Below are 10,108 nucleotides of genomic sequence, written 5' to 3' on the forward strand. Positions count from 1 at the left end.
TGGCTGAATGGATACAAAAACAAGACCCATATATATGCTGTCTACAAGAGACCCACTTCAGACCTAGGGACACATACAGACTGAAGGTGAGGGGATGGAAAAAGTTATTCCATGCAAATGGAAATCAAAAGAAAACTGGAGTAGCAATACTCATATCAGATAAAATAGACTTTAAAAAAAAGAATGTTGGGGCTTCCCTGGTGGCGCAGTGGTTGAGGGTCCACCTGCCAATGCAGGGGACATGGGTTCGTGCCCTGGTCCGGGAAGATCCCACATGCCGCGGAGCGGCTGGGCCCCTGAGCCATGGCCGCCGAGCCTGCGCGTCCGGAGCCTGTGCTCCTCAACGGGAGAGGCCACAACAGTGAGAGGCCCGCGTACCGCAAAAAATATAATAATAATAATAAAGAATGTTACAAGAGACAAGGAAGGACACTATGTAATGATCAAGGGATCAATCCAAGAGGAAGCTATAACAATTATAAATATATATGCACCCAACAAAGGAGCACCTCAATACATAAGGCAACTGCTAACAGCTATAAAAGGAAATCGACAGTAACACAATAATAGTGGGGGACTTTAACACCTCACTTACACCAATGGATAGATCATACAAACAGAACATTAATAAGGAAACACAAGCTTTAAATGACACAACAGACCAGACAGATTTTATTGATATTTATAGGACATTCCAACCAAAAACAGCAGATTACACTTTCTTCTCAAGTGCACACGGAACATTCTCCAGGACAGATCACATCTTGGGTCACAAATCAAGCCTCAGTAAATTTAAGAAAATTGAAATCATATCAAGCATCTTTTCTGACCACAACATTATGAGATTAGAAATCAATTACAGGGGAAAAAATGTAAAAAACACAAACACATGGAGGCTAAACAATACGTTACTAAATAACCAAGAGATCACTGAAGAAATCAAAGAGGAAATCAAAAAATACCTAAAGACAAATGACAATGAAAACACAATTATCCAAAACCTATGGGATGCAGCAAAAGCAGTTCTAAGAGGGAAGTTTTTAGCTATACAAGCCTACCTCAAGAAACAAGAAAAATCTCAAATAAACAATCTAACCTTACACCTAAAGGAACAAGAAAAAGAACAATCAAAACCCAAAGTTAGTAGAAGGAAAGAAATCAGTAAGATCAGAGCAGAAATAAATGAAATAGAAACAAAGAAAACAATAGCAAAGATCAATAAAACTAAAAGCTGGTTCCTTGAGAAGATAAACAAAATTGATAAACCATTAGCCAGACTCATCAAGAAAACGAGGGAGAGGACTCAAATCAATAAAATTAGAAATGAAAAAGGAGAAGTTACAACAGACACTGCAGAAATGCAAAGCATCCTAAGAGACTACTACAAGCAACTCTATGCCAATAAAATGGACAACCTGGAAGAAATGGACAAATTCTCAGACAGATATACCCTTCCAAGACTGAACCAGGAAGAAATAGAAAATATGAACAGACCAATCACAAGCAATGAAATTGAAACTGTGATTAAAAATCTTCCAACAAACAAAAGTCCAGGACCAGATGGCTTCACAGGTGAATTCTATCAAACATTTAGAGAAGAGCTAACACCCATCCTTCTCAAACTCTTCCAAAAAATTGCAGAGGAAGGGAAACTCCCAAACTCATTCTATGAGGCCACCATCACCCTGATACCAAAACCAGACAAAGATACTACAAAAAAAGAAAATTACAGACCAATATCACTGATGAATATAGATGCAAAAATCCTCAACAAAATACTAGCAAACAGAATCCAACAACAAGGATCATACACCATGATCAAGTGGGATTAATCCCAGGGATGCAAGGATTCTTCAATATATGCAAATCAATCAATGTGATACACCATATTATCAAACTGATGAATAAAAACCATATGATCATCTCAATAGATGCAGAAAAACTTTTGACAAAATTCAACACCGATTTATGATACAAACTCTCCAGAAAGTGGGCATAGAGGGAACCTACCTCAACATACTAAAGGTCACATACTACAAACCCACAGCAAACATCATTCTCAATGGTGAAAAACTGAAAGCATTTCCTCTAACATCAGGAACAAGACAAGGATGTCCACTCTCACCACTATTATTCAACATAGTCTTGGAAGTCCTAGCCACGGCAATCAGAGAAGAAAAAGAAATAAAAAGAATACAAATTGGAAAAGAAGAAGTAAAGCTGTCACTGTTTGCAGATGACGTGATGCTATACATAGAGAATCCTAAAGATGCCACCAGAAAACTACTAGAGCTAATCAATGAATTTGGTAAAGTTGCAGGATACAAAATTAATTCACAGAAATCTCTTGCGTTCCTATACACTAATGATGAAAAATCTGAAAGAGAAATTAAGGAAACACTCCCATTTACCATTGCAACAAAAAGAATAAAATACCTAGGAATAAACCTACCTAGGGAGGCAAAAGACCTGTATGCAGAAAACTATAAGACACTGATGAAAGAAATTAAAGATGATACCAACAGATGGAGAGATATAGCATGTTCTTGGATTGGAAGAATCAATATTGTGAAAATGACTATACTATCCAAAGCAATCTACAGATTCAATGCAATCCCTATCAAATTACCAATGGCATTTTTTACAGAAATAGGACAAAAAAGTCTTAAAATTTGTATGGAGACACAAAAGACCCTGAATACCCAAAGCAGCCTTGAGGGAAAAAATCGGAGTTGGAGGAGTCAGACTCCCTGACCTCAGGCGATACTACAAAGCTACAGTAATCAAGACAATATGGTACTGGCACAAAAACAGAAATACAGATCAGTGGAATAGGATATAAAGCCCAGAGATAAACCCATGCACCTATGGTCAACTAATCTCTGACAAAGGAGTCAAGGATATGCAATGGAGAAAAGACAGTCTTTTCAATAAGTGGTGCTGGGAAAACTGGACAGCTACATGTAAAAGAATGAAATTAGAACACTCCCTAAAAGCAGCCTAAATGCCCATCGACAGACAAATGGATAAAGAAGATGTGGTACATATATACAATGGAATATTACTCAGCCATAAAAAGGAACGAAATTGGGTCATTTGTTGAGACATGGATGGATCTAGAGACTGTCATACAGAGTGAAGTAATTCAGAAAGAGAAAAACAAATATTGTATATTAACGCATATATGTGGAACCTAGAAAATGGTACAGATGAACTAGTTTGCAGAGCAGAAATTGAGACACAGACGTAGAGAACAAACGTATGGACACCAAGCGGGGAAAGCAGCGGAGGGGTGGTGGTGGTGGTGTGATGAATTGGGCGATTGGGATTGACATGCATACACTGATGTTTATAAAATGGATGACTAATAAGAAATAAATAAATAAATATTGAAAAAAAAACCCCAAAAAACTAAATGAATAAGTGTAACAACAACAAATCTTGAGGAAAAACCAAGCCACCAGCCTGGCAAATGTCAAAGTGTTACCATTTGCTGGTAAAAAATAAAGTATTTTAAGTTCAGATAAAATTAAATTTAATTAAATTAAAAAATAAAAGGTAAGTTGAATAGCATGGTGGCTCTCAATTGAGGGCAGTTAATCTCCCCAGGGGATATAGAGCAACGTCAGGAGACATTTGTGCTCATCACAATTGGTGGGTGTGCTACTGGCATCTAGTGGGTTGGAGACTAAGGATGTTACTCAACATCCTACAATGCACAGGACAGGCCCCCACAAGCAAAGACTGATCAGTCCCCAGTGTTCATATGCTGAGGATGAGAACTCTAATATTGTGTATTAAAAAGTCACAAGTGCTATGAAAAAAAAAATTAAAGGAAGACAAGTCAAGTTGGATAAAGGACCCTGGAGTGCTGGGCTGGGGCAGTGACCAGCAAGTAGGGTGGCCAGGGTTGGGCTTGCTGAGATGAAAAAATGTTTTTATTTTTGTTTTTTTGGAAGCAGCACTTCTTGCATTGCAGCCCCCCTTGTAAATGCATACACACACCTTCTGGCATCCTCTCAACAACCCTCAGAAATAGCAAACCATATCCACTTTGTGTTTAAAAATTTTATTCGAAGCCTATTCTCTTGCCTTGTTTCAGGAAGGCATGAGAGAGACATATATGATAAAATAAAATGAAAAGACGAGAATTGTTTTGTTTTGTTTTTAAAGGAAGACACTCATTAGTATAATTCAGAGTCACGTGTTCTGCACCGTCTTCCCAAGGTCCCCAGTGGGATTCAGCTCCTGAGCACATCCTGTATTAGCTCCTTCCCTTCCCTCTCCCACTTCCCTACATTTCTTCAGGGACTTCTAGAACCACCGCCCAGGTAAACTACAAGTCCTCAAATCCTTATCTTAGGCTCTGTTTCTGGGGTGACCCAAAGACTCCTTGGCCGTTTCTACAGACCAGCAGAGTAACACACTCAGCCTGGCAGGGCTCCGTAACAGGTAGCTGCTATTATTTTTGCTGTTGATATTATGATCTTTCCATGGTTGCCATCCAAGGTCAACTGGGACCTCTAGTTAAATGAATTGTCCAGGTTCATGGAGAGAGTCTGCCAGAAAAGATTTTAGAATTGCTGATTTGTAGCCCGTTTTCCTGGTGGTAATTACAAGGAGGGTTGTCAGGGAATGATAAAATTGGATTGCTTCAACTTCATGGGAAGGAATCCAGAGCTCATACAGGAAAGGTGGCTTGCCCAAGGCTACCCAACCAAGTGGTGTTAGTGCCCTGACCTAAAGCCATGTTCCTCTGCCACAGAGACAATTCTCTTAGCTATTATGGGAGACTGAAAGATCCCAGCCAAATCCCACCCATCTCCTACACAAGCCTCCCTGCGATGTGACTTTGTTACTCCTCATGTCACGTGGAATCAATTTCCACTCACTCAGAATCTGGACTATCCACGTGACTTGCTTTCAAAAGTGGGTGTGAGAGGAGCCACCATGTGACTTCCGAGTCTGGGCCCCAGTGTGCTTTGCGGCTTCGGCCCATGAGCTCATGGGATGCTACAGGTCTCCTTGTTAGAGAGCCTGGCTTTGATCCGTGAGGATGAGAGGCCACATGGAGGGGAAAGCGGTCCAGCTGGCGGCCAGCAACAAAGATCCTCTTGGCTCTGCCAGCCGTTCCAGCTGTCATCCCAGTGCAACAATGCAACCGATTCTAGGCTAGACCAGGAAAGGAGTCTCTGGGTAAACCCATGGAATTGTGAGTTTTAAGCCCCAAGTTGTAGGGTGATTTGTTATCTCGCGTAAATAACTGAAACAGTCATAAACATAAACAAGCACATTCTTGTACTCCAAGCAAACGCAGTCTGGAGTATGGGGTGAGTAGGGAGGGGAGCCCCTTTCGCTTGGCAGTTGGGCGTGTCGGAGAATGTTCCAAGACAGAGCAGACGGGCCCTTTTTTCCTTTTAACCTGGACGTTCTCAGGAGCGGGACCCTTGTCGCCAGAATCTCAGCCCCCACTCAGGTGTGAATGCAGTCATTTGGTTTCTGGCATTGCAGCTTTTTCCCAGTGACTTGGGTTGACCACTGCAACCCAAGTTGCAGTGCTCGGAACCAGGCATCTTGTGGATTTCTCTGAGGCACATTACCAGGCGGCCGTGCCAAACTTCCTGTGGCTTCTGGGACACCTGCTTGTCTAGTGTGTGTGCTACTCTATTGCAGACACTTTCCTAGGCACTGGAGATTCAGCAATGGACAGAATTGGCCAAAATTCCCATTTTTAATGGATATTACAATCTTGTGGAAGAGAAGACAGTAAGCCAATGAATACATACTATGTATTCTAGTGTCATAGAGCAATAAATATATACACTATCCTACACACAAAAACTTGTACATGAATGCTTATAGCAGTGTGATTCAGAATCGCAAAAAAGTGGAACTAAGCCAAATGTCCATGAACTGATGAATGGATGTGGTACATCCAAATGATGAAATATCATACAGCCTTAAAAAAAGAACAAAGTCCTGATACATGCTATGATGTGGATGAACCTTATGCTAAATGAAAGAAGTCAGATATAGAAGACCACATATTGTATGATTCCATGTATAAAAAATGTCCAGAATAGGCAAACCTATAATAAGGCAGAAAGTAGATTAGTTATTGTCTAAGGCCAGGAGTGATGGGGGAAACTGGAGGGTAATGGTTATGGGGTATTGGGTTTCTTTTCAGGATTATAAAAAGTTCTTACATTGGTTGTGGTGACAGATGCACAACTGTGTGAATATGATAAAAACCATTGCATTGTAAGGGTGAATTATATGGTGTGTGAACTCTATTTCAATAAAACCAGGAAGATAGGGAGAGAGAGGGAAGGAAGGAAGGAAGGAAGGAAGGAAGGGGCAACATTTAAGCAGGGATCCAAATGAAACATGGGAATAGCCATGAACATTTTGGAGGAAGCACACTCCAGCCAAAGGAAATAACAGGTGCAAAGGCTCAGAGATTTACTGTCATTTATTTAATAGACATTTATTCAACACCTCCTAGGTACCAGACACAGTCCAACGGCTGTGGATATCGCAAAGAAGCAGCTGCAATCTCTGCCCTCATAGAAGTCACACATTAAACCAAGAATTCCAATTACTATGCTACTGAAACAAAATGTTCCATAAACTCATTTCATTTTCTAATCCATGGCTTTCTCTCTTACTTTCCTGATTCGCAAGCAGCTCAGGTTTTCCTTCCTTTCTCTTGAATTGTCCAAGAGTCTTTAGGGACCCTAAAACCCAAGTGTGGGAGGAGAGGGAGCAGAAAGGTTTCCACCCCAAGTGGAGACTGGGTCTGAATCAGACCATTCTTGCAGTTCCTCTCCAAACCACACAGTGGCGCTGTTGAAGACTAGTCTCCAGGGTCTGACCAATGAGATGGGCAGCCTTTTGGGTCCAGATACCCACAAGGCAATGCAGTCCTTTGCAGGAGGGCAATTATAATCCCCCCAAGGGACATGTGGGCTGAGATACAGACCAGGTACCCACCATCGCAGGAACTCCTCATCTTAAGTTGCACACAAATTCATTGAACAGATATTTAATGACTGCCTAATATGGCCTCTTATGCATTCATTTAACAAATATTTCTTGAGTTCCTACTATGTGCCATCCCCTGTTGAAGGCCATGTCATGGCAAATAAGACAATCAACCCCAGCCCAGCTGGATCTAAATCCAAATATTTGCAAAGCCAAACTTTGGGGAAAATATCCGGTAGAAAGGATTTCTTAGAAACAGACTCACAGGGACTTCCCTGGTGGTTAAGAATCCGCCTGCCAATGCAGGGGACATGGGTTCGAGCCCTGGTCCGGGAAGATCCCACATGCCGTGGAGCAACTGCACTCTTGCGCCACAACTACTGAGCCTGCACTCTAGAGCCCGCGAGCCACAACTACTGAGCCCGCATGCCTAGAGCCCGTGCTCTGCAACAAGAGAAGCCACCTCAATGAGAAGCCCACGCAGCGCAACGAAGACTGGCCCCGCCCGCCACGACTCGAGAAAGCCCGTGCGCAGCAACAAAGACCCAACACAGCCAAAAATAAATAAATACAATACATTTATTTTAAAAATTAAAATTCTATTAAAAAAACCTGATTTGTCAAGTGAAATCCTTAATGGCTTCATTTTCAATCCCTTGTTATCCCCCCCTTCCCCACCTTCTCTCTCTCTCTCTCTTTTTTCCCCCTTAGTTAAGAAAAAGTCTTTATGTTTTTATCACTGTTTACGTTTTAACTCCTTTTGCTCCCTCTCACTGAATCTCATTGTGGCTTTTGATTGTGTTCCCTGACTCCTGGAGATTTTGAATATCAGTATATGTTGATTCACTCTTCTGGTTTGATTTTCTACAAATTGTACCCTTTTACCCATCTTTTTCTTTTTCTTTTTTTTCCTTATCAATTTATAGAACTTCACTAGTGAATAAGTAAAACTTGGGCGCGCACTCTGAAACAAACGAGTAATAAACTAGCTGCAGAGGCAGGCGTCGTCTAGATCCCAGTAACCTAGGATGGCAAGAAGCAGAGACCACTTGAGATGTATAGCACCAGGACATTTCTGTAACTTACACACACAATCACGCCAAGTGTGTAAGGATGTGTATCGCCCACATCATGGTCTTGGAGAGGCAGCAGCAGTGAGCGGTGGCTTGAAGTGAGATCTTAGTTCCCTGCCCAGGAATTAAACCTGGGTAGCCTGGATGAAAACCAGGAATCCTAGCCACTACGCCAGCAAGGGCTAGAGGCTAGAAGCAAATTTCCCCTGGCTCTTACTCCCATTGAAAAATGCATTTCTCAAGGAGGCAAAAACTGTAAAAACAGGCACAAAGTGTATTATTAGAGACACAGCACAGCACAAGTGGGAGAGCACATAGAGAGACAGTTTGTTTAGTTAAGACAGAAGCAAGGCAGAGATACACACCTGTAGACAAAAGGGTGTCCTCCCTAATGAGGAGAAGTGCAGTTAAGAGGCTGTTCCATCATTCATATAGGGCAGTTCTTCTGGGTCTCTGTTTACCTCTGGCCAATTATCTAGTTTCTTTTTCCACAACTGACCTGCCCTAGGACCCTCCCCAGCATGCGCACACAACTTTTTTCCAAGATGGATTCCAGCCCAGAAGCCTACGAGGGGCCTTGGCGTCACCTATTATGGGGTGGTGCCTCCTTTTTATTGACCCCCTAAGGAGACTTTCTGCACAGGTGCAGTGTCTCCCTTGCCCCAAGGATGGGAAATACGTGACCACTTGATCTTTTCCTCAAACAGGGTTTAGCCCTCCCTCTCTGTTCCTGCCCTGACTGTTATCTTAAAGTGTCCTCAGGGGACAAAGCCTGGCTATTTACCCTGTTTCTGTTGTTATTTCCATCTCAAAATGCAAACAGGAGGCCAGTTGTAAGTACCTAATCTGGAGCGCATCTATCTCCTGCCTCAGTCAGAGAGGCTGCCTGTAGTACAGAGTGGGGAAGAATGATTAGACATTAAAAGTCAGCAGTACTGAGAGACCGATGCAGGGCTGAGGAAGATTATTGTCCACAGAATGGGAGGGTCCCGCTCCCCTTCCTAGAAGTCCTCTGGTTCCAGGACACAAGATCCATCTTGCTTTTGTCATCAGAAATGGAACCTGAATCAACAGGGGCTGACAGCTGCCTTACCAGCAGGAGGTTACAGTGGGGCAGAACCTTCAGGGAGGGCACACCCTCCTCCTGGGGCTCTCAAGGACAGCAGTACTCAGGAGGGATGAGGGCTCAGTGGGAGGAAATGGAAGAAAAAAAAAATCCACAAGTGTTGCACAATCTCACCAGAATATGTTCTTAGGAAAGGATCTAGATGGAATGGATTCATCAGCCCTTATGGAGGAGAAACAATGAATTTGTTTGGGGGCACGAGAATAGGTTTTCTGAAAGAGGTAGCACTGGAACTGGGCCATCAAGGACTTGTGCACTGTTGACAGAAAAAGGAAGGGTCTACCAGGCAGAGGGCACAGCCAAGGCAAAGACAAGGAGGCAGGAACATGGGTCTCTCTTGTATATACCTGTAGCTGAAGCTGCCTTGGGGAGGTCGGGGGAGATGTCCGGTGTTGCCAGGCAACCAGAAGGCTGTCCAATCCCTGTCTTGTGCCCAGAATTTGTCACAGGGGAAATTAAAGGGAAAGGGAGGTCCCAGGCACAAGCCTGGCCACAGCCCTCTAACCTTTAGCCCTGGCCCACTCCAGGGAAGGGAGACCCATGGGGGGCGGGGCGGGGAGCAAGGAGGTGGTAAACATGTGACCAGGGACTTTAGAACACCATTTTTTATAAATGAATTTTAAATTAATTTTTATTGGAGTATAGTTGCTTTACAATGTTGTGTTAGTCTCTACTGTACAGCAAAGTGAATCCGCTACACGTATGCATATATCCCCTCATTTTTGGATTTCCTTCCCATTTAGGTCACCTGACCAGGGACTTTAAAACCATGTGATGAGTCTGGGAGGCACTGGGAGGCCAGGGGACTAGGAGGACCCCTAGAGGCATCTGACTCAGCCTGGAGGATCCTGAAGGACTTCCAGGAGGAGGTGATGCCTGGAGAAAAAAGCCAGAATTATTCTGGAGGATGAAAGAGAGAACCTAG

Source organism: Lipotes vexillifer, unplaced genomic scaffold (genome assembly GCF_000442215.2).
Source record: "Lipotes vexillifer unplaced genomic scaffold, Lipotes_vexillifer_v1.1 scaffold1011, whole genome shotgun sequence".
In the NCBI taxonomy this organism is placed as follows: Eukaryota; Metazoa; Chordata; class Mammalia; order Artiodactyla; family Lipotidae; genus Lipotes; species Lipotes vexillifer.